The following is a 24,203-nucleotide window of genomic DNA, read 5'->3' on the forward strand; positions in this document are numbered from 1 at the left end:
GGGTCTAAAAAGGTGACGATCTACCTTCTTAGTAAAACCTAGCATCCACAATACACATCAATCAAACTTCATCCACAATCCACATTGATCACTAGGTTATTCTTTAATTAACTTTTGGAATATAATTTAGTATGGAATAGTGTAGAATTTTGATTAATTTTTAGTTGAATCATATATTATGGATTTATAGGGTTAATTAGTTAATCCGGTTGAACCGTCTGGTATAACATCGGTTGAACGATTTCTGAGCCTAACTCGGTACGATTTAAAAACCGATTTTTAATACACTGGGTACGGACCACTAACAACTTATGTATACCACTGCTTGAAAGACTATATGAAATAGTTTTAAAATGAAAAATTATTTTTTAAATATTTTGATCAATGTTGGTCAATGATGGTTAAGTATGGTATTAATTGGTTAACAATGGCACCAGTTGAAATACTATATGAATGTAAGTAGTTTTAAAAAGAAAAATTCATTTTTAAACATTATGGTCAATACTGGTCAATGATGATTAATTATGGTATTAATTGGTCAACAATGGTCAAGTATGGCCAATGTTGGTCAATAATTGCCGCCAATGATTTAAAATCCGGTTTTTTAATCATACCGGATTAGGCATAAAAATGGTTTAACCGGCTGAATCGGGTTGGGCAGGGCGGTTCAACCGGGTTGACTAGTTAATTGTATAATTTCATAAATTACAGCATTAACTCAAAAAATAATCCAAAACTGGATAAAAATGGAAATCTGGAACGAACGATGGGGTGATGGAAGTCTGGAACAAGTCACGAATGATGAAGTGATGAAGCCAAATTTGAATTTTGATCGATGGAGATAAAATATTAAATGGAACAAGTCACAAATGATGGAGTGATGAAGCAAGTTTTGAATTTTGATCAATGGAGATAAAATATTAAAAGTTGTTAGGTTAAAGCTAAGAGTAAACATGGAGATGAGACGATAAAAAGTGAAATCCTAACCCAAAAACAGACCTGAGCTGGTACCGTTATAACGGTTCAAACCGGTATACCGTATTTTACTGGTGGTACAAAGTCTATGTCGTTTCTCCTAAAGAGGAGGCAGTGGCGAAGTTAATTTCTAATGGGACAACAATAACTACTACCATGGATCACGAGCTCGAAAAGGAGGCAATTGAAAGTGTATGTGCCAAGAAAAAAACAACAAAATCTGCATGGAAGGTAGGCGTTGGACCGGTTTTCAGAAAAAAAGATTTTTGGATGACATCGGAAGCTGGATCGTCTCAACCATCTTCAAGCGAGACGGAAGCACTTCGAAATCAGGTGGCTTTACTAGAAGAGAAATTGAAACAAAGCAATGAGAACTCGGAAAAAATGTTGATGTTCATGAGCTCAAAGTTTCCGGATTTTGAGAGCTCAATATCCGCACATGTGAGTGGTGGAGCAAATGATTTGGATGGGCAACTCAATGTTAATGATAGTTTGATCTAGGATGTGAGTTAGTTAAACTTACTTTGTTGGTGTTTGTTTGATTACTTTTTTGAAGTTTAGGATTTATCTACTAAGTATTTTTACTTTTATGTTTGACTTTTAACTTTATTAAAGTTTAGAATTAACATGCTATAATGTTATGGATAAAATTTGTTGAGAATGTTATTGTATTTAAGATTCTTATTAGTCCTAAAAAGTAAATATATTACCAAATGTGCATGCATACTATCGACTATCAAATGTAGTATCAAAGACTATTTTTTAGTCTTCAAAAAACTCATGACTAGAAACTGTCATAGCATCATAGACTATTTTTTAGTTACGAAATTTAACATATAAGGGAGTGATTATCAGTCTCTAAAAAAACATATTCGGAATTGAAAAAGTTCTTAAAAGATACAAAATTTCAGTCTCTAAAAACATATTCGAGACTAAATAATGACATCTAAGATTATTTTTTAGTCCCTAAAAGATAAATTGAATATGTTATTAGGGACTAATTCTCAGTCTCTAAAAGAACATATAATCAGGGACTGATTCTTAGTCTCTAAAAGAACGTATTCAGGACTGAAAAAGTTCTTAAAAGCTACATATTTTCAGTCCCTAAAAAATATATTAAGGAATGAAATGTATGTTATCAGGGACTAATTCTCAGTCTCTACAACGTCTATTAGAGACTGAATTGTCATGGAACCCAAATCTAATTAAATGTTTTTGGGACAAAATAGACAAGGTTCAAGTACTGATTTTCAGTCCTGAAAGGCCTAGTATCAAGGACTGATTTTCAGTCACCGATAAATTGTATTCGAGACTGAAATGATGTTGTACAACAACATATATTGAGGACTGATTTTATATGTATAGGAGACTGAATGTCAGTCTCTATTGGTGTCATACAATCGGGACTGAAATTTAGTTACTAATGAAGGTATCTAGGACTAAGCAATTAGGACTGATTAGGGACTGGCAAAATCAGTCCCTAATAACCAATAGGGACTGATTTAGGAGTTTTAGAGACTGATTTTTCAGTCTCCGAAGGCGATCTTTTTTGTAGTGTTAAAAGGATCGTTCATTGATCTAGTTAAAAAGATCCTTTGGTGGTCTAGTCAAGTCATTTCATGGTTATTCGATTGATTTTACCCTACACATTATGAGATGAACTGTGCGGACTGTGCAAGGAATTACGTAATTATGGATGCATACGTAATTATGGAATTCAGTGCACAGAAACCACAGCAAGTTTTGTCATGTGTTAAGACCTATAGTGATGAGAATAACGAGACGGGAGCAATGTAAAAGGGCATGGTGGATACGCCGCTGGTACTTCCTATATATAAGTGTTCCTTATTACATTGCGAAAGTAGCGTTATTTAAATTGCTAGAAGTCCTGGACCTTGACCAATGTCAATCTTATTTTGCATTCTCCGACTCTGATTTCGAGCACACACAAGTTTCCTATAATAGTCTTCATAGGAAACATCCTCCTATCCGTCGTTTGAAACCCCATGTGTTTGTTACTGCAACATTTTGGCAGTTAACAGATTCGCTAAGAATCCAAACGTGACCTAGAGTTCTACTCGGGAAACGAAGGATTCACTTGAAAGCGAAACGATCACAGTTGTCTTCACAAGTTTCCTCTAGAATTAAATTTCGGGACGAAATTTCCTAAAGTAGGGGAGACTGTGACACCTGTGTCACCACGAACACCAAACAAATGCCAAACCTATGAAACATTGTGTTTCATACCTGGGATTTGTATAAATATGTGTATCCTTTGCACATATCAATTCTTGTTCAATTCTGAGCTTTAAATCGCTTTCTGGAAAGTTATATGCGCACTGGTGCGTAAACGTAATCAGTTTAGCGTGACAAACACTCCGGAATAGTGAAATAGGCTTAACATACCTTAAATGACCTTTACATAACTTAGAAATAAGTTTTGGAAGGTTTGGTATGGCAAAAACAAGTTTATTCGATCGCAGGGACTATTTGCGTCAAACTACGAAACTATACCGATTCGTATGGTGTCGAACAGTCCGGAACTTGATCATAAGTTAAACATACCATATATAACCTAATCATAGCTTAGAAACAAGCTTTGAGTGGTTCGGTGTGCGAAAACATGCTTATATGATCTTTCAGGGACTAAAAGTGTCAAAAACGGCGTAAGTTTGCATTTTCGCGCATATCTTACGTTCTGGACACATCTGGACATCCAAAATTTTTGTACACACTAAAATATTTTTATTTTAGTGATCGCCATGCAAAAATTCCATTCGTCGCTTAATTTCGATCGATTTTTGCGTTCGTTACGACTTCCGTCGTAATTAACCGAACAACGCGATTTTACGATCAAACGAACCGACATACGAGATATTTTTGAGCATGTTTTGAGTCCCCTATGCTTTAACTTCATTTTAGAGCCTTGAAATGAGGTTAACGGGGTTTAAACGCATCGAAAAAGGCTTTAAACGCGTGCAGGGACCATTTCTGCCATTTTTGAAACTTTGCTGAATCAGACACGCCGTAGCGTAGCGCGAGCCCTAAGGCCTATGCCGTCGCGCTACACGAGTGCCTCATCTGGGCAGAATATGTGTTTTCAGCAACAGTTTGTAATTTCAGGGGCCAATCTTGCAATTTCTTTGTGTGGTAACCAAGTTACCACCTCTCCAAGGCTTTGCACCTGCTTATTACACTTGTATGGCTAGGATTAATGCTTAATGGCTAAGAAAAACAAGTGGAATGATCTTGTTAATCCACTACAACTATAAATAGCCATCAACTTCATTCATTCCATGCTCATACCTCATTCTTCTCCTCTCTAATCTGCTTTGGAGCTCTCTTCTAAGCTTTTTGGGACTTTGTCTTCTTGTAGAAAAGATAGCAAGGACCTTAAGTGAGCTTCTTTCATTCTTTTTATTTCCTTTTTCCTTTTGTAGTGCAGAAAGTCAAACGTTTGGCCAACAGTTTGACTTTCGGTTTTGACCATCAATTGGTCAAGTCAAAGTTCAATTGAACTTTGACACGTGATTGTAATCACGATAGTTATAATCCTTCGCGATTATAACCGCTGATTACCACGTTATCTAGTTGAAGTGTCGAGTCAAAGTTTCAGTCAAAATGCGTTTTAGCACGCATTTTGCAACGGAACTACTTTAGGGTATTAAAACGCTTTGTTTTGATACCAAATCAGTAGGTTAGACATGTTTTGACATGTTTAACTCGACACTATTAGATTAGTGCTTGTTTAGGGTCGTAAGGTAAGCGGTCTAAACAACCGCTTAGCCTTCCGAACCCGACCCATTTGGTCGATCTTTAGGATCCGACCAAGCTTAGTAAGTGATCATAGATTCATAGGGAATAACCACTGAGGTTATACCTTATGATCACATAGGATTGGTTAGTCGTATGCTAGTTAGCTTGTATGCCCATAGGAAATGACCAAAATGCCCTTTTGAAGCTAAAATCCGTATTTTGATTATGTGAACATATTTTCAACATATAATCTAAATTAGTAACATGTTTAGGGATAATTGGGCATGTAAGACTTGACATAGCACATAGTTAACCATCCGAACCTAGTTTTACGCAAACGACGCATTATAGTGGCTTATGTTACCATAATGTGTCGAAACGGGTCAAAAGCACTTAGGTAGGCCTTCCAATCAGAATGTTAGGTCTATTAAATCATGCCATATGAGTTGCAATACTCATTTGATTTATAGAACTTCATTCTATCCTATCTTCCGATTTAGGATCCGATTGTTTAACATAGTGATCCATACTAGGTGCCACTTGATTCCTTGATTTCCCGAGCTTTGTTAGGACACTTAATCAAGGATACTTGCAATCTCAAGTGAGTACATAGTCCCCTCTTTTACTGTTTTCAATTGTTTTGGGGTGAAACATATATGCCTATTTTCCTGATTTTAAACTACATGATTATACATGTTTAGTACACATTCTTTTGACAAATTAAACGATTTCCTATGGTTTAAACACTGATTTTTCCAAAACTTAATAAACAAATTGTTGGATTGTACCATTTTTATACATTCACCCAGCCGATTGGTAGTATGATATAGCGCTATAGGACTAGACACCCCATTCCTGTTGTATGGAATGTCAGAAACCAAATTTAAACCAAATAGAAATTGCCTTCGTGGTATTTCTATAGTCTCCAAAGTGTAGTTTGATACACTAAGGCTTTGTTGAATACCAAATCACACTCTCTTTGTATATGTCGATATACTACAAAAGTACAGTTTGATGTGCTCTCAAATGTGATCTACCAAAGTATATTTTGATATACTATGTACAAAAATCCAACATATGTTTTAACACACCTACTTTGTTATTTAAACCAAAGCATAGTTGATATGCTACTTTTAACCAAAGCATAGTTGATATGCTATTTACAAACCAAAGTATAATTTGATATACTACCAATACTTTTATTCTTAAACCAAAGTATACTTGAGATATACTACCGAAACTATTATTTTAATTACTAAAGTATATTTTGATATACTATCCATTTAACTATTTCAAAACTAAAGTATACTATGATATACTATTTGTACAAACTTTTCAAAACCAAAGTATATTTTTGTCTATACTATAAACCCGTTTTCCAAAACGACACATTTTCAGAAACAAAACTTTTACATTAGATTCATGGCTATTTTGAAAAACATAAAACCTTTTCTCATATTATCTAAAGCCATGAATCTAATACACAAAATCCTATGTTACTCACAGGCATTTTTATGCTGACGTACCATATTTTCATATATGTTTCAGGTACTGCTATGTGATGATTGTTGATGCACGCTACATATAGGATGGACTTGTGCCTTAGCGACTTAAAACTGAGAAACAATTATTGTTTTATTTTAAATTGTACCAAAACATTGAATTCAATAATTCAATAAAACAAAACTATTTAATCCATGGTTGTGAAACAATGATTCTGTTACAACACTCCCCGACGTTTCCGCCACGTTTTGTTGTTTTACGTGGTCGGGGTGTGACATTCAGAAGTTCTGTAACTTGAATTTTGTTGTTTATATAGTTGCTTATCATCTTAAAAATTAAATTATAGGCCAAATTATGCAAGAATCATTGAAAAAAAAGTTTCATGTCTCATCATCTTAAAACTTGTAATGCTTTTTTTTCGTTTCGAAAGATATCGTATGTTTATTATGTGTTTTCTAATGAGTAATGATTGTATAATTTTGTTATGGTATTGTATTTTATTGTGTTCCTCAACCCGACTCGACCCAAACGACGACGACCTGAAAATTTTAACTTTTGTTTGTCAAAAATTTGAACACCGAAAAAAGTGGACCCCATTGAAAAAAAAATCTTGGGTCCACCACTGCTCTCTGTGACCAAGCTCGGGCATTAGAATAAGTGTGGGAAAAGTACACAATGAGGTCAGTGAGAGAGTAGGGGAGTTTAGAGAGAGAAAGTACCGATTACCCTTTTTAGAAGGGGAATTCTATTGGCACACCTAATTATCTATCCGCACACTTTACTTTTTCAATACGGGTCGTATAGGCCTATACGGATCGTATTGGTTCAAAAGTCAAAAGTCAAATTTGGATGTGTCAGTTCTTGTCTGGCGGCTGGCTGGACCAATAAGGGTCGTATAGGCCTATACCGGTCGTATTGCTTTGGTTTTTTTTTACAGATTTTTGTATACATTTAAAAATAGTTTTAACATATTTTAATAAAAGAATTCTTTTAATTTTTAAACAAAAAACATTTTTAAAAATTTATCATGTCGTATAGGTTTGATACATTTTTATTATACTATAATATCTATGTTATAACCGTATTATATACTACATTTTTTTACATTTTTTATACATTTAATCATAGTTTTAACAAAGTTTAATAAAAGAATTCTTTTATTTTTTAAACAAAAAACATTTTTAAAAATTTATCATGTCGTATAGGTTTAGTACATGTTTATTATACTATACTATCTGTGTTATAACCGTATTATATACTACACTTTTTTTACATATTTCTATTTCTGTAAACGTTTAATCATAGTTTTAACAAAGTTTAATAAAAGAATTCTTTTATTTTTTAAACAAAAAACGTTTTTAAAAATTTATCATGTCGTATAGGTTTGGTACATGTTTATTATGCTATACTATCTATGTTATAACCGTATTATATACTACACTTTTTTTTACATATAATCATAGTTTTAACAAATTTCAATAAAAGAATTCTTTTATTTTTTAATCAAACCTTTAGAGACACCTTCTCAATCAACCACGTAAACGCACGTTTTCTCTTAAGTTGATACATTGATTTAAATAGATATATACGCTAAAATACGTCAAAATATGCTTAAATACGTTAAAATACGCAAAAATACGCTCAAATATGTCAAAATACGCTACAATACGTTACAATACATCAAAATACGCAAAAATAGTCAAAGTACGCAACTAACGATATTCTAAGACGCGTATACATATAACACGCCATTATACAATACAAGCGGATTGCAAACAAAATTGTACGTTATCATAGAATACGATAATCACACGCAACCGAACGTCACCAAAACAACGCATGTTGAAGGTATACTTCGTAAAATGACAAAACACGTGAAAATTCGTCAAAATATGACACGTATACGCATCGAATCGAGGAAAACACGAAAAAACAATTTTTGCTATTATGGTCAATACGATCGTATAGGCCTATACTTTATCGTATTGCAGAATAATACGCATCGTATAGGCCTATACGATGCGTATTACCCCCTGATTTTCTCCAAAAACCAAGGGCTCCTTTGAAAATTCTGGAGGGTAATATGAGTCGTATAGGCCTATACGGGTCTTATTGCTTTGGTTTTTTTTTTTTTTTTTTACAAATTTTTGTATACATTTAATCATAGTTTTAACAAAGTTTAATAAAGAGTAAACTGCCATTTTGGTCCATGTGGTTTGGGCACTTTTGTCATTTTAGTCCAAATCTCAAAATTTTTAAATTTGGGTCCCTGTGGTTTCACTTTTATTGCCATTTTGGTCCAAATCTCAAATCAGGTTAGATTTCTAAAAAAACTTGGTTTTTATCCTTTTCCTCAGGGGATTTTGGTCATTATACTTTTATAATAACTAATTATTAATTATTAATTAAAAATTAATATATATAACTAAACCCCTCTCTCTCGTACACATCCCCTCTCTCTATCTAACTCTCTCTCTCTCTCTCTCTCACTTCTCTCCTCAACCAAACCCCCACCCCTGCTACCTCTGTGACAGCCACCAACACCACCAAATTTGTCGCCGCCACCACCAAATCCCAACCCCACCACCACTGTGACAGCAACCACCTCCATCTGAACCCCAACAACTTCGCAAAAAAAGTCATCAGATCGGAACATGTGTATGGCTTCCAGCTCCAACACACTCGTCTCCGGCAACTCTTCTTCTCCAACTGTCGCCAACTCTTCGTCTCCAACTGTCGCCAACTCTTCGTCTCCGGCAACTCTTCTTCTCCAACTCTTCTTTTCGGCAACTCTTCTGAAAGATAGAGTTGCGTATGATTCACGGCATCCTCATATTCATTATGTTGCAGTTAGTGAGGATTTGCATATTAATCTGTTTTTACTGTTTTTGTTTGATTTTGGTGAATTTTAATTAGTTGAAGTGAATTAGGTTTGTTTGATGATGTGTTTTAATGAATTGTAGGCAGGTGATACTGTGTTTTGTGTTCCGGATTCGTTGGTGGTAACGCTTGAGAGAGTTTTGGGGAATGAGATTGTCGGTAAGATGTGGTTCTGTTCCGGATTCATGGTGACGGTGGTATTAGAGAGAAAGAGAGAGAGGGAGAGAGAGAGAGAGTAAGTTTTGAGAGAGGTTAATTAATTTTATAATTTTATAGGTTAAATGAAAGTCAGTTGGACAAAAATGCCCCTGCACAAAAAGACAAAATAGACAGGTTGCAACAGTCAAAAAAGGGGGTTTTTGAATTTTGGACTAAAATGGCAATAAAAATGAAACCACAGGGACCTAGATTTAAAAAGTTTGAGATTTGGACTAAAATGGCAAAAGTGCCCAAACCACGGGGACCAAAATGGCAGTTTACTCTTTAATAAAGAATTCTTTTATTTTTTAAACAAAAAGCATTTTTAAATATTTATCATGTCGTATAAGTTTGGTACATGTTTATTATACTATACTAACAAACAAAAAACACTTTAAATACATTACACAAACAAAATACCTTTAAAATTACAAATTAACCGATGCCATACATATACAGGACCTTTACTACACCTATAACTCATCTATACTATACTACATTGTACATGGTATTCTTAAAAAAAATAAGGAAGTTTTTATTTAAAAATTTTTTTTTTAGAAAACTTTGTTAAAACCATAAACAAATGTATAAAAAATTCTTAAAAAAAAAACTTAACCAATACGACCCGTATAGGTCCAGTCAAATAGACAAAATCTGACATATCAGTCTTTATTGGAAATTGAAAAAGTAATACGACCCGTATTGAAGGTGTCGATTTAAGGGAGTCAGGTGTGCCAATAAGACAACCCTTTTGGGCGTCTTAAATGGAGTATTTATACCTGTGGGAATTCTGACGTGGTCCAGGTAGTTATGGCCGGACCAATCACTATCGATTGGTTATGTGTGTGGACCCAGAGGTAGTTACAAAGATTCTCTTGGTCGAACATAGCTGTAGGGTCGAAGCATAAAGTTCGTGCTTGCGCGTGTCGGGCTCGGTTCGACGACTCGGACGTTCCCTCATCAAGTCCCCCTGGTTTGTGGTGTTTGTTTGCAATGCTATGGACTAACTTTTTTGGTTCGTTCGGATTTTTTACTAGGCGGGATTTGTTGTGTTTTTGAATTTGTTTGGCGGTCAGTTGTTGTGTGTGGCCACCCGGTACCCTTTGTTAGGTGACGGTTCAGATGCCGTATAACACCAGCAGAAAACACATTCTCTGCTATTCTGAGGTCCGATCGGATGGGATCATTTACCCTTGGAGCTCGCATAGTGATCCATTCTTCGGGGATAACAAACCACAGCTTCAAAATCAAACACTAAATCTTTGTTATGTATCCATTGCAGCGTCGGACTATCCGGGAACGAAATTGCAAAAGTTATGTGATCAACGGTTATAAAAGCATCGAGTGACAGGATCTCACTTTCTTGCTTTCAAAGTTTGGGCTGCTCTCTGGGCTCGGCTGGTTCTACGTGAAGTAGGGGTGCAAACGAGCCGAAGCTCGGCCAAGCTTGAGCTCGAGCTCGATTAACTTATGAGAGCTCGGCTCGTTTGTATTTTGCTCGGCTCGGGCTCGGCTCGTTTATTATCTATTAATTAGTATATTAAATAAAAATAATCTAAATAATAGACTTTTTAGGCTTGCGAGCTCGATAAGTAAATCTCGGGCTCGGGCTCGTTTACTAAATAAGCTTATTTCTAGATTCGAGGTCGGCTTGTAAACAAGTTTAAATAAGCTCGGCTCGACTCGGCTCGTTTACACTAAGGCTCGATAAGGCTCGACGAGGCTAATGAACTTCACATGTGAGGCTCGAGCTCGGGCTCAATAAACAAACGAGCTTTGTTTTGAGGCTCAAGCTCGGCTCGGGCTCGATAAGGCTTGGCTCGTTTCGAGCTTTTTCTCATGCCGATCTCGAGTAGCTCGTGAGCCGCTCGGCTCATTTGCACCCCTAACGTGAAGTACACAATGAGGTCAATGAGAGAGTAGGAGAGTTTAGAGAGAGTGAAAGTACTGATTACCCCTTTTTGGGAGTCTTAAATGGAGTATTTATACCTGTGGGGATGCTGACGTGGTCCGGGTAGTTATGGTCGGACCAGTCACTATCAGGTGGTTATGGGTGCGGGCCCAAAGTTAGTTAAAAAGATTCTCTTATTTCGAACGTAGTTGTAGGGTCGGAGCATAAAGTTCATGCTTGGGCGTGTCCGGCTCGGTTCAACGACTCGGACGTTGCCTCATCAAGTCCCCCTAGTCCGTGGTGTTTGTTTGCAATGCCATGGACTAACTTTTTTGTTCGTTCGGATTTTTTACTAGGCGGGATTTGTTGCGTTTTGAATTTGTTTGGCGGTCAGTTGTTGTGTGTGACCGCCTGGTGCCCTTTGTTAGGTGACGGTTCACTTAACGTTAATCGTGTGCCTGTTATCGTGAATCGATTTGGTGGTGGGTTTGGTGGTTGAGGCATTTGAACAAATAGTTGGTGTGCATGTTAAAACAAAGGATAATTGATGGGTGATTTTGAACTTGTTAACTAAGAATTATGAGAAGGTGTATGAAAGTTAAATAGGTAAAATTTTAAAGTATAATTTTTCTATGAACAATTGCATTTCCTGATACAAGTTATGTTGTTCCCGTATGTTTTCACATGGATCATCAATGTGTAGGTATGTATATATCTTGGTCATCATTTCAAAATATTAAAATTGATAAGATGAGAATAACCAGAAGGGGTATGATTTTGATTTGGGGATATGAAAAAAAAGGTGTTGGTGGATTTAATGAAGATAATGGGTATGTTGGTAGGAAGCTTTTAGCACCTTCTAGCTTTAAGCTTTTAAGATCTCACTCAATAAAAAGTCTTGTTTGTTTGAAGAAGCTTGAACCTTTTAGGTTAGGAGCTTGAAGCTTTTGGTTGAACGCTCCTACTAGTAGCGTTTAGAAGGAGCTACAAGCTTTTAGGAAAAAAAAATGACTATTTTAACCTCTAAAGATAATAAACTTTTTAATGCACAAACTTTTTAAATTTTTAGTTATGTCAATTTTGGTCATTTTATATATTTTATTAAAAGCTCCAGCTACTCTACCAAAGACCAAATATTACCAGCTACTAGCTACCAGCTACTAGCTACCAGCTACTAGCTACCAGCTACATCTAACAGCTACAGCTAACAGCTTCCAGCCACCAGCTACTTTTGCCAAACATACCTCGTAGTGTTTAGAAGTAGCTATAAGCTTTTAGTGAAAAATGACTATTTTAACCTTTAAAGATAATGAATTTTTTAATGCACAAACTTTTTAAATTTTTAGTTATGCTCATTTTGGTCATTTTATACATTTTACTAAAATCTCCAACTACTCTTCCAAACACCAAATATATCTAAAAAGCTACAGCTACTAGCTACCAGCTACAGCTACAGCTACTAGCTACCAGCTACAGCTACCAGCTACTAGCTACCAGCTACAGCTACCAGCTACTAGCTACCAGCTACTAGCTACCAGCTACAGCTACCAGCTTCCAGCCACCAGCTATCAGCTTACATACAGCCACCAGCTACTTTTACCAAAGATACCCATAGTCATAGGGGTTCAAACTTGTTAAATAGAGATGAAGGGGAAATAAAGATGAAGAAGAACATTAAAAGGATAAATAAAATGACCAAAATGCTCTCACATGCGTTCCATGTGATGGCAGTTAACTAGAAAAATAAACGACGTTAGTTGTAAAGGTTATAAGATATAACAAAACAAGAACATAAAGGTTGGGTTTGACCGATTTCATAGTGAAAGATATGAAGTGTAGTTAGGTATAACATAAAGGTTGATTTGTGCAATTTTGTCTTGTTTTTATTATATTTTTGAGCACTTGTACGGGTACTAAATCCGGTAAACCCGTACGAGTACCGATACATTACGCGTACCAGTACGATATGAGTACTAAATAGGTACAATCGATACGAGTACAATAATAGGAATAAAACATAATATAAAAAAAACTTTTAAAGTTCTATATAAAACTTAGTATCAGTGCCTTTTTTAACCCGTACTCATACCAATATCGAAAGTACCGAATACTAAAATCAATAAATCTAGGTACCATACATGTATCAAATACCTAAAATCAGTATAGGTACCGGTACAGATACAGGTATTTGAAAAAGAAAAAACAAAGCGCATCCCTACCTGTTATCTACCCACTCCATGTTTTTCCCCATCTGTCAATTGTTCGATTGTCTAATGTTCGAGAATCCTGACTAGGTGTTATAAAATTGATAGTCTACTCTTAAACACTCCGGGACTTATGGCATTGTCCGACACCGAAATAGGTGTCATTAGGCGGTTCCAAGCGATGGCAAAAAAAAACCTAAAGCCCAAAAGATTTGGGACATTTATTCGGGTATAGGTAGGGTTGTTCATGAGCCGAGCCGAGCCAGGGTAAGCTCGGGCTCGGCTCGATTATAAACCGGGCTGGCTCGGCTCGGATTTTAAACCGAGCTGAAAATCGAAGCTCGGGCTCGGCTTGGTTTTAAACCGAGCTGGCTCGGCTTGGTTTGGCTCGATTTTAAAAGAAAATATATAATATATAGCTCTCAAAATTCAATAGCCTAAAATATTATTCAATACTTCAAAAAAACATATTCAAAATAAGTTTATCTTAATACATTACAAGCCAAAATCATGTTCAACAACGAAAAATAAGTTTTAAATTTCAATGAAATACAATATTAGTTCATTAGCAAGGCAATTAAGATTCAAATATGCCATGGATATCAAATTACAAGCCTAAATTTATATAAATAATAACAAGTTTTTTGTAATATCTTATAATGTACACAAAAATAAATATATTATAAAGAAAATAATCCGAACTAAGCCGAGCTGAGCTACAAACCGAGCCAAACCGAGCCAATTCGGCTCGTTACGAGCCGAGCCGAGCTGGCTCACTTTCTAACCGAGCCGAGCCAGCTCGGCTCACTTTCAAATCAAGCCATATCAAGCAAGCTCCGAGCTGCGAGCTTTTTGGACAGCCCTAGCTATAGGATCATTTATGAGATTAATTTAAAAAAATAGGCTCGTATGTAACATGTACGTTACTAGGTGATATTCGATTTGATTACACGAAATATACATACCCATTTATCCAAACAATACCCGTAAATATTTCATTCGATTTTTATTTCCTTTTTTTCTTAGTCAAATAATCATCAATTATAAATATTCAAACCCAAGTCCCAAAATGAGCCGTATAGAATGGTAAAAAAAATGCCTTTTGGTTTAATAATTCAAGAAAATGAGCCGTAAAAAGAAAGGGAGAAAAAACTTTCGTGGTTTAATAAATTAGTTTTATATCAAACGACTATTAAAGGGTTGGAATATGATGAAACAATGGTTAACCGGTGTAGGATCGTTCTTCGACCTGTTTGAGTCGTTCAGAGAAGTTCGTATCCGAATTAAGAGGCGGAAACTAATAATCCGGTGCTATTGAAGCTGAATTCACTTTAATATTGCTGTTTTATTGATTACTTGCAAGATTACACGATCAGACAGCACTTCGGCAGAGTACCGGAACAATACACCATCAACTATGTGTTTTAGAACCGCTCATATGGACCTATATATAGACTTTCTGGTCCGCTCATACGTACATGTACTTATGAGCGGTCCAACCAATGTCAGAAAAGCGGTCCAGCAACATTCCAAATAAGCGATCCTAACCTATAATGACACATAAGCGATCCTAGAACATGTACATATAAGCGATCCCTATACAATATCCTGTTTCTAGGTATCCGTGCCATTTCTGATCTGTTCAATCTTCAAGACTCGATGTAAGACGTAGTCAGCAGACGTAGATGCACTAACAGACTCCCCCTCGGATGTTGACGGAGTCTTGATAGAGTCTTCGCACACAACTATCTACAATCTTCATCAGTCGACAATCTGCCTCTGAAATATCTGTCATTTCAAGAATCCTCGTTCTCTATCTTCATCATCATCAAACTCTTCTTTATTTTCTTTATTGAATGTTGACACGGTGTCTTCAGACTCCCCCTCTCACACAGCTGGGATCGTAGTCTGGAATTCAAACTTTCACTGGTTCTAAGATCGTTAACAGGCTCACATCAGGTTCCAGATCGATACCTGGCTCCATTCTCTATCAGGATCAATATCTTGCTCAAGTCCTGCACAATCTCTACCTAACCATAAGTTTCTACAAATATTAAAACTTTTCAACAGTTTAGAAACTATGTTAAACCAAAATAATAATGATTTTGCATTCAAGACTTTATTACTAGTTCTTATCAAAACCACTTTACTATCCATAAACATTACCAAACCAGTTCTTCAAGTTTAGCACTTTGAATTTCGAAAATCAGCATCTCAACACCAGTTGTCGAAAATCTTTTTGATTTTTCAAAATTTATGCTAAAACACACTGAAAATCTTTTTGGATTTTCTGAATGAAAATAAATGCAGAAATGAAATATTTACAGACAATATTTTTGTGAGTTTGTGCAAGAGGATCATATCAGTTATGACACATATCACAAACACCGTTAAGCTTCTAATCGTTTTAAGTTCTAAACAATTTACCTAGATTGTCAGTATGTTTGTCCACTTAAATTTTCACACAAATTTCAATTGATTCGAGATACGATATTAATGTTTTAGAGACTTAAACTTAATTGTGTATCACTCCACTTGAATATACTCCCGTATCCAGATCCCAAATATTCAGTCTTACAGGTGAGTATACCACAGATGATATCTGTAAAGGGGTAAATGCGAAACCGTGAGAGCTCAGGTCAGAACTTCCGTTCAGCAGAGAGATGACGGCTCGACTTTTGGTGGGTCCCCTTTAGATGATCTTTTTTACAACAGCAAAGATTATCAATTTTATTGTTTAATCAGTTTGCTGAGGGCGGCGCTTATGTTTCAAAGCTTTTTGCAGAAAGTATTATTCGGGGACTAGGTCAGTATTTCCATACAGCAGAAGTCCCAGAATAATACCCCAGATATCACTGAGCATAAAGACCTAGTATCTCAGAATATGGGACCTTTCAAACAAGATTTCGGGGGTTACCCATATATCCAAGAATAGTTACCCACGAATTAAGCAAGTTTGATTTAGGTTTATATCTCGTTTCAATATACTAAATGTGCGAAAATCTACTGACACATCCACAGTAAGATTGTTTATCACATTTTGACTTTACAATTCTTTAGCGTGCTGTGATAGTCCATTGATGTACTATCATTTCCTCTTTTATGCAACAACTACTCATTTTTCAATTTTATCATGTTTTTGGCTTTTTCAAATTTTCTGATGTTTTTGGATTTTCTAAAAATTTCTTACTCCCCCTAAAATTCAAATACATCTAATGAAAAATTGAAAAACAAACTGTACAGAACATAACAACTGATATCGAAACACTTCAATTCTCCATCCGTTTGGCTTAAACAATCAGAACTCCCCCTCACAACAAACTATTTTCCCATAATGATTTCAAAACACTCAAGTTTGTTTTAATCAGAATGGTTTTTCCGGAAAATATGTTTAGTTGTTTTTACCTTTTGTAAAATGAGGTTCAAATCATCACATTGTTTACCAAATTCTTGAATGATAATTAAATCAAGTCCAATTCAATGACCTTGATTTAACCACTTGTAAGATCTACACCAATCACTACCATACAACCACTTGTAGGTTTAGCAATTAAGCTTTTCAAACCTGTTTTTCAACCAATTACCATTTTGGTTGAATTCTCAAGGTGCCGATTCCTACTCCTCGCTTACAAACCTGGGAGTTCCGGCAAGTCCTGCAACTTCTCAAACACGGATTTAGAAAGATGCCGATTCATGATCCACAATACCATCTTGGGATCTCCGGCAAGTCAGGTTTTTTATTCTTGAAAAAATATATCCACCCAAGCCTGACCTTCCTTGGGTGTAACCTCATCGTTTTCATCTTTCCTTTCAACCGACTTGTAAACCCATCCTTTGGAAGCATAAAAATCCTTAATGCTTTGGGCCTTGAAATTTCAACTTTTCCGATTTTAGATTTGTAATTTTTAGCACTTAGTGGCGGAAAATTCACATCGTCCACTTTCGGAACTTTCTTTTCAATCTCTTTCTCAACATGTGGCTCCTCTGATTTTATGGAATCAGATTCATCACTAGAACAATTACCTGAACATTTCACAACCCATTTCTGATTTGTAGCATTGTTTATTCTTTTGGAAGCACTCTTTGAAGATTCTCCTTTTTCATAAGTCGAATTTTCAAAGCCTGTGAACTTCCGGGTTGACAGTTCAGTCTTTTCAACAACTTTTTCTTTCAATTTTCTTGAGACTTCTTGTTTTGGTCGAAATGTCTTTGGACAATCTTTCGCAACATGACCCACAGCTTTACACTGAAAACAAGATCTCTTTTCAATCTTCTTTGGAACTTCCTTCTTATTCATGTCCTCTTGCTTCTTAGCAAGGAATTCTTGATTTGTCTGATTTCTGAATGATTTTTCTTTTTCAGCTTCTGTTGTTTTTCCAGAAGTCTTCAATATTTCTTCATCTTTTGTCACATATTTTTATTCTTCAAATATCTTCACTTCTTCAAATGTCTTCATATCTTTCACCACTGGATAAATCCTGTCAACAACAAAAGTAGAACATGAGTAACTGTCTAATAATTTCTTAACTTTCTCAGTTTCTATCTTTTGTGTTGCCAACTCAAGCTCGAGATCTGCACATTTCTTTATGTTATAGTTTGCCGTATCAAGCTGTCTCAGATAAGCTATCTTCAAAGTATTCATAGCTTCAGCTTGTTCACCATCAGAATCTGTATATTTGTTGATTTCTCTGTTCATAGTATCATACGATTCTTTTAATTTGTGAATATTGTGTAAAAGCTCATTGTTCTGCTTAATCAGCGAATCACAGTTCATGCACTTTTCTTGGACCACGACCGGTTCCGCATCCACTTTAATCTCAAATTCAGGAACTTCTTTCACTGTCCTGCTTGAATTTAAAAATTGAGCTCTTCTCAATTTCTCAGCTTTTGCTTCTTCCTTCAATCTCTCTTCCTCTTCAGCCTCCTCTATGATCTTTCTTCGTCTCTCTTCAGCAGCTTCCATGACTTTTCTGCACCTTTCTGCACATTTCAAATCATAAGCATTAGCAAAGAAAGCATGAGAAGTATTTTTGGCCATAAAGTCTTGATCTGTACAGAAATCATCCCAAGTAAATCCTTCAGCCATCTTCTCGTCATCTTGTTCAGCTAAACACACTTTGCTTTCTTTCGGAAGATACCTTTCCCAGGTAAAATTATCATATTTTCCCTGACTAACAACACATGCCTTTTTATCAACCACATCTCTCCCATGAGCTGTTTGTGCCTGATGCTGCTGTGCTGGTTGAGTGATTTGATGATAGATGGCCTTCTTGTGATAATCATTGTTTCCGAAAGGATTCTGGGCACCGGTAGCTTCACGGTTTTTGCATTCCCTCTTGAAATGCCCCTTCTCCCTGCAACGAAAACATGTAACTTTAGATTTATCAAAACCTAAAGTTGAAACGTTTGCATCACGAAAATCATCACGGCCTGTAATTTGTTTAAATTTTTCAGCACGTCTCATCACACTCGCCATACACCATTTTATATCCATCAATTCCATTTCCTCAGCATCAATTTGATCGTAATCCTCTTTCGTGAGCATTGGATTTCCGATCTTTCCTGCAACAAAACAACTATAAGACTCTAAAATCATCCCTAACAAAGACATTTGATTTTTAGCAATCTCTTCAGTGTAGTCTTGATCATTTTCAAGGCTTAATACAATGTTACACTGAAGTTTTCTACCATTCTTTGTTACAGAGATGTTAGGATCAAAAGATGAAAATCTTGTGCTGTTGCTTGATCCTTGAGATGCCGTCTTCTCAGAAGAATCTTTAACACTCTAAGCAGTTTCGATCTTAGGAGAATACTTTGTTGAATCAGTAGCACCATGCTTGTAGTACAAACTGATATCCTGTTTTCCATCATAGTTTTTCATCCTAGCGATCTTTCTCTGCTCCATCTCTTGAGCTTCCAAATGCTTGATAAAATCTCCCAAAGTCATAGCTCTGTAATCTTTTCTGTTAGATCTTAGCATCATCAGAAATGTTCCCCATGTTTCGTGTGGAAGCGCATCTGCAAGTTTTTCAATTAACTCATCAGTATCTTTCTTAATTCCTAACTTTGTCATATTTCTCACCAAGTTACAATATCTATCAATAATCTGCTTGGTGTTTTCAGATTTTAAACCACGAAACAAATCGAATTCTTTCTTCATGAGAGATTTTTTATTCTTAAGCATATCATCACTTCCAATAAACTTTGCTTCCAACTCTGTCCAAATTGAATACGCAGTTCCATCGTGTTGAAGCAGAATCAAGATATCCTCTTTTATAGCTTGCTGAAGCAGACTAACCATGAGTTTCTCATCCCGATATTTCTTTTTGTCTGTTGCACTCATTTCTCTAAGTGTTAACGGAGTACCATTCACAACATCATCCTTTGTGGGTTTAACATATTGTTCCTCGGTGTGTTCCCACGCATCAAGATGATAGGCTTCTACCCAATTTCCGAATCGTTCCGACCACACGTTGTAATCATCAATATCCATGAGTTTCGGTGGTTTCTGAGACGTTCCGATTTCATTTTCAATCAAAGCACTCTGAGTAATCGATGTCGGGGTAGCAAAAGCGTTATAAAATTCCGTATCCATCGTTCACAAATTGTTTACAAATTCACAACAATTTCCAAAATTTAACACCTTGTTCACAAAAGTCCAAATAAGCAAACTGAATACACTGTTTTAATAAGCGGCCCAACTAATTGATCAAACAATCGAATCTAATGATCTGACTAAAAGGTGAATCGATCGAGTGGACTTGAATAATGTGTCCAAATAAGCGATCTGACTAAAGAGCGGACCAAACACTTGACCGGATGAGCGAACCAAACACTGTCCGTTCGAGCGGACCAGGAGATGTTCGAATGAGCGGTTCAAATGATGTTCGTTCGAGCGGTTCCAAACAATGTCCGTTCGATCGGTTCCAAATAATGTCGAATAAGCGGTCCAGATATTGTCACTGGAGCGGTTCAAACTGAATTTTCGAGCGGTTCAACTTCAAAAATGTTTCTTTGAGCGGTCCAGATAGGTAATTTTGGAGCGGTCCAGATGATTACGTCACCTTTTGCGCGAATTCAAATCAGCGAACCCCTGAAAAATCAACTTTCTAGGTCGAATTTGGATCTGAAAATTTCAAGGGTTTATTAGTTCATGATTCCGAGCATACTGTGCGATTTTGAGCCGGTTTCACTGTGAAAAAATTTGAAAACGTGAAGAAAGTGTAGAAAATCAGAAGAAATGCAGCTAAAATGGCAAGAACTCCTCCTCCTGAGCTCTGATACCACTTGTAGGATCGTTCTTCGACCTGTTTGAGTCGTTCAGAGAAGTTCGTATCCGAATTAAGAGGCGGAAACTAATAATTCGGTGCTATTGAAGCTGAATTCACTTTAATATTGCTGTTTTATTGATTACTTGCAAGATTACACGATCAGACAGCACTTCGGCAGAGTACTGGAACAATACACCATCAACTATGTGTTTTAGAACCGCTCATATGGACCTATATATAGACTTTCTGGTCCGCTCATACGCACATGTACTTATGAGCGGTCCAACCAATGTCAGAAAAGCGGTCCAGCAACATTCCAAATAAGCGATCCTAACCTATAATGACACATAAGCGATCCTAGAACATGTACATATAAGCGATCCCTATACAATATCCTGTTTCTAGATATCCGTGCCATTTCCGATCTGTTCAATCTTCAAGACTCGATGTAAGACGTAGTCAGCAGACGTAGATGCACTAACAACCGGGCATGGTTAACACACTGGTCTCGTCAAGAAGGGTTAATCCCTTCCTCTCGAGGATCGCTGGCTGGATCGCCTGTCGGTTGATCTCCTGCACAAGGAAACAAACCGTGACTCGTAACAAGGAGGATGGGGTGAGGGGTGCTCCTTGTTACCACTCTCCGGCGTGAGAATCAGTAGTCTGCTTGGGAAGCAAAGTATGATAGTAGTAGTAGTGAGAGAGTTTTGAAGAGATACCTCAAACCTGGTTTGGGGTTGGTATTTATAGCCGAGGAGTGAAGGAGGAGGTGGATGGATAGACTGACGGCATGCTGCACCTTTGCAGGTGTGTCAGGCATGTCGGCTGTCGAGGTGATGCCACGTCAGTCTGTCGCTTATGTAGACCTGACAGGCGGCTGCCATTGGTGCTACTTGCTCTGTGTTGTCAGTCCCACTTGCTGAGTGTACAGGATTCGGTGCGGGCCGCATCGCTGTTTGCGGTAACTGTAGATGTTCCGGCTTCTCACTCTTTGATCAAGAAATACGCGAGATGCGGTGCCAAGCCGCATCGTCTTTCGTGGTGACTGTTGCTATTATCCAGCTCCCTTGTATTGATAGAAGTGTTCACTGGATGCGGTGCTAGGCCGCATCTCTGTGGACGCTTCCGTTTTCATACACCAGATGCGGTGCCATGCCGCATCACTATACCGTTCTCATATTCCAGGTAAGTCCTCCTCCATCATTGGGCAGATTGGATTCAACAACTGTGTCGGCGCGTTCCCGCACGGACACAGGTAGGTTGTTAGCTAGTGGGGGCTTGGATAAGGGCAATGGTCACTCGCGGTCGATGCTGACGCGAGATCTGGGACCATACCCCTTCAAGTCCCCCTAGTCTAGTATTGTTGCCATATGCAAGTTGCATGTGGTAGGAGTACTGGACTATGGTGTCTAGAAGGTAGTTTAGAGTCTGGAGAAGATCCTAGGCCATGTAGATGGTCTTTGCTCTTTGTAAATCAAGCTGGAGATCTGGAAAGGTCATGTGATGCCTCTTCCGTACCGGTGAGAATGTTTCGTCCGATGCGAAATTCTCAGCCTCGGGTTGGGTGCCACCTGTTGGTGTGTCGAACCAACCTTGAGACCTTGCTATGGGTATGCACAAACTTCGAACCAACCTCTGAGATGGTGGTTGAAGATGTGCACAAACTTCGAACCAACCTTTGAGGTGGTGAATGAAGAAGAGAGTGGTCTTCAGTAGTGATTGGACATGTAATGATGATCCCTTTTGTGGGGTGTTCATGTTCTTCCAATTAGCTCTCAAGTAACCGCACGTCCTTTGCGGTTACCTCGTTGCTTGACATTGTTGGCCACGGTTGGGTGAACAATGTTGGATACTTGCGTCATTGTTGGCCATGTTTGGTCGAACAATGTGAATCTGGATAATGGTCAAATAAACATGGTCATAGGCATGGTAATGCCCACCATTGTTTATTCTATATGTCTCACAAGTGGGGCAGCAAAGTCATAAGCAGACTTGTTACCGTTGTTTGGCCGCTTGTTGTTCGACGAGATCTCTTATGATCATTGGGGATCTCGTCTGCATCTCTTCCTTAGCCACTTTCCTTCACGCTCCAATACCGAGGAGTTTTCCTTGAAGTAGCTTCGTTCATCTATGTGATGACTTAGTTGTGGCTCTTCCGTAGCAACCATTTGCGGAGCTATGGGTGTGTCCGCAGCGACTCATGAGTGTCTGCGGTTTTGTCACCTCATACTCGCTTGAACCGAGTGTGTTGCTTGGATGTGGCTCTTGAAGGATCAGGAGTCAGGGTTGCTGATGTGCGTGCACGTACATTCCCTTCCTTGTTTTTGTTAAAGAAGTTGTTTATGCACCCTCTGTGGTTGCGAACCGAACAGGAGGGATTTGAAGCTTAAGAGAATGAAGGCAATGCGGTTTACCTGTCTCTGAGATGCGGTTCAGTCCAAAGGACAACGCTGGTTCTGAGTATCTGACACACCTGTACGGGCTCGTGTGTGTCAGTTCCGCATATTCCACGTGTGCTCGTGGGTATGTACGGACATGTTTATACCCCCTTAACCATGGAAGGATATAATTTTTAGCTATTTTGAGGGGTATGTAAAAAAACGACATGCGGTATGGGTTATGGTGCGGTATACCAGAGAAACCGCATGCCGCTTGTGTTTGGATAATGTTGTCGCTTTTTGTTGTATACGTCGCTGAGCGCACGTGTGAGTTGGTGGAAGTTGGTGAGATTTTCTGGCATGTGCTGAAATGAAAGGACATTTTCACTGCCCGAGGTCATTAAATGCACTGTAGCAGGAGTGTAAACGTCTCCTATGTCAGGCACGTGTGCGGCCACGCGCGCGTGGTAACCGTCAGGGGAAGCGTCGCTTGACACGTGGTGCCGCATAATTCGCTCTTTTTGAACGTGATGATTCAGTTTCCATGCTGCGTTAATTGCGATCAGTATATAAGGGGAAACCGTTCGTGGTTTCCCCTAACTTGTTCAAAATTTCAAAAAATTCCGTTGAGAGAAAAAAGATTCCCCTGTCTTCTCCGATAAGGTGTTCTGAAATTCCGGTGAGGTGGTTTGATTTTTTAGTACTCATTTCCTTTTCTTCTACCTTTCTTATGGCTGAACCATCAAATCCACACAATGTGGAGGGTGAAAACCCTGAGCAGCCGGTGGCAGCGGCTGATGAAGATGAAGACGATGATGGTGGTGCTCCCGGTGGTGGGTTACCGGTACTGAAGTGGTCCAAGGGTCATTTTAAGATCCTAATGACCACCATACAAATGGCGTTGGAATGGGTGCCACCTACCCACACGAGGGTGACACTGGTGCCGATGCTCCGGCCGGATATATCACCCTGTGGGCCGACTTTTTTAACGATGGCAACCTCCGATTGCCGGTGACGGTGTTTGTTGCCGAGGTGTTAGAATACTATCACATTCACATTTCCCAACTAAGTCCGTTTGGGATGTTCCGGACCACGAACTTCGAGTACACTTTCCGTGCCCATGGTTTGGACGTCACCATTGAGAACT

The sequence above is a fragment of the Helianthus annuus genome, chromosome 7, assembly GCF_002127325.2.
Source record: "Helianthus annuus cultivar XRQ/B chromosome 7, HanXRQr2.0-SUNRISE, whole genome shotgun sequence".
Classification (NCBI taxonomy): Eukaryota; Viridiplantae; Streptophyta; class Magnoliopsida; order Asterales; family Asteraceae; genus Helianthus; species Helianthus annuus.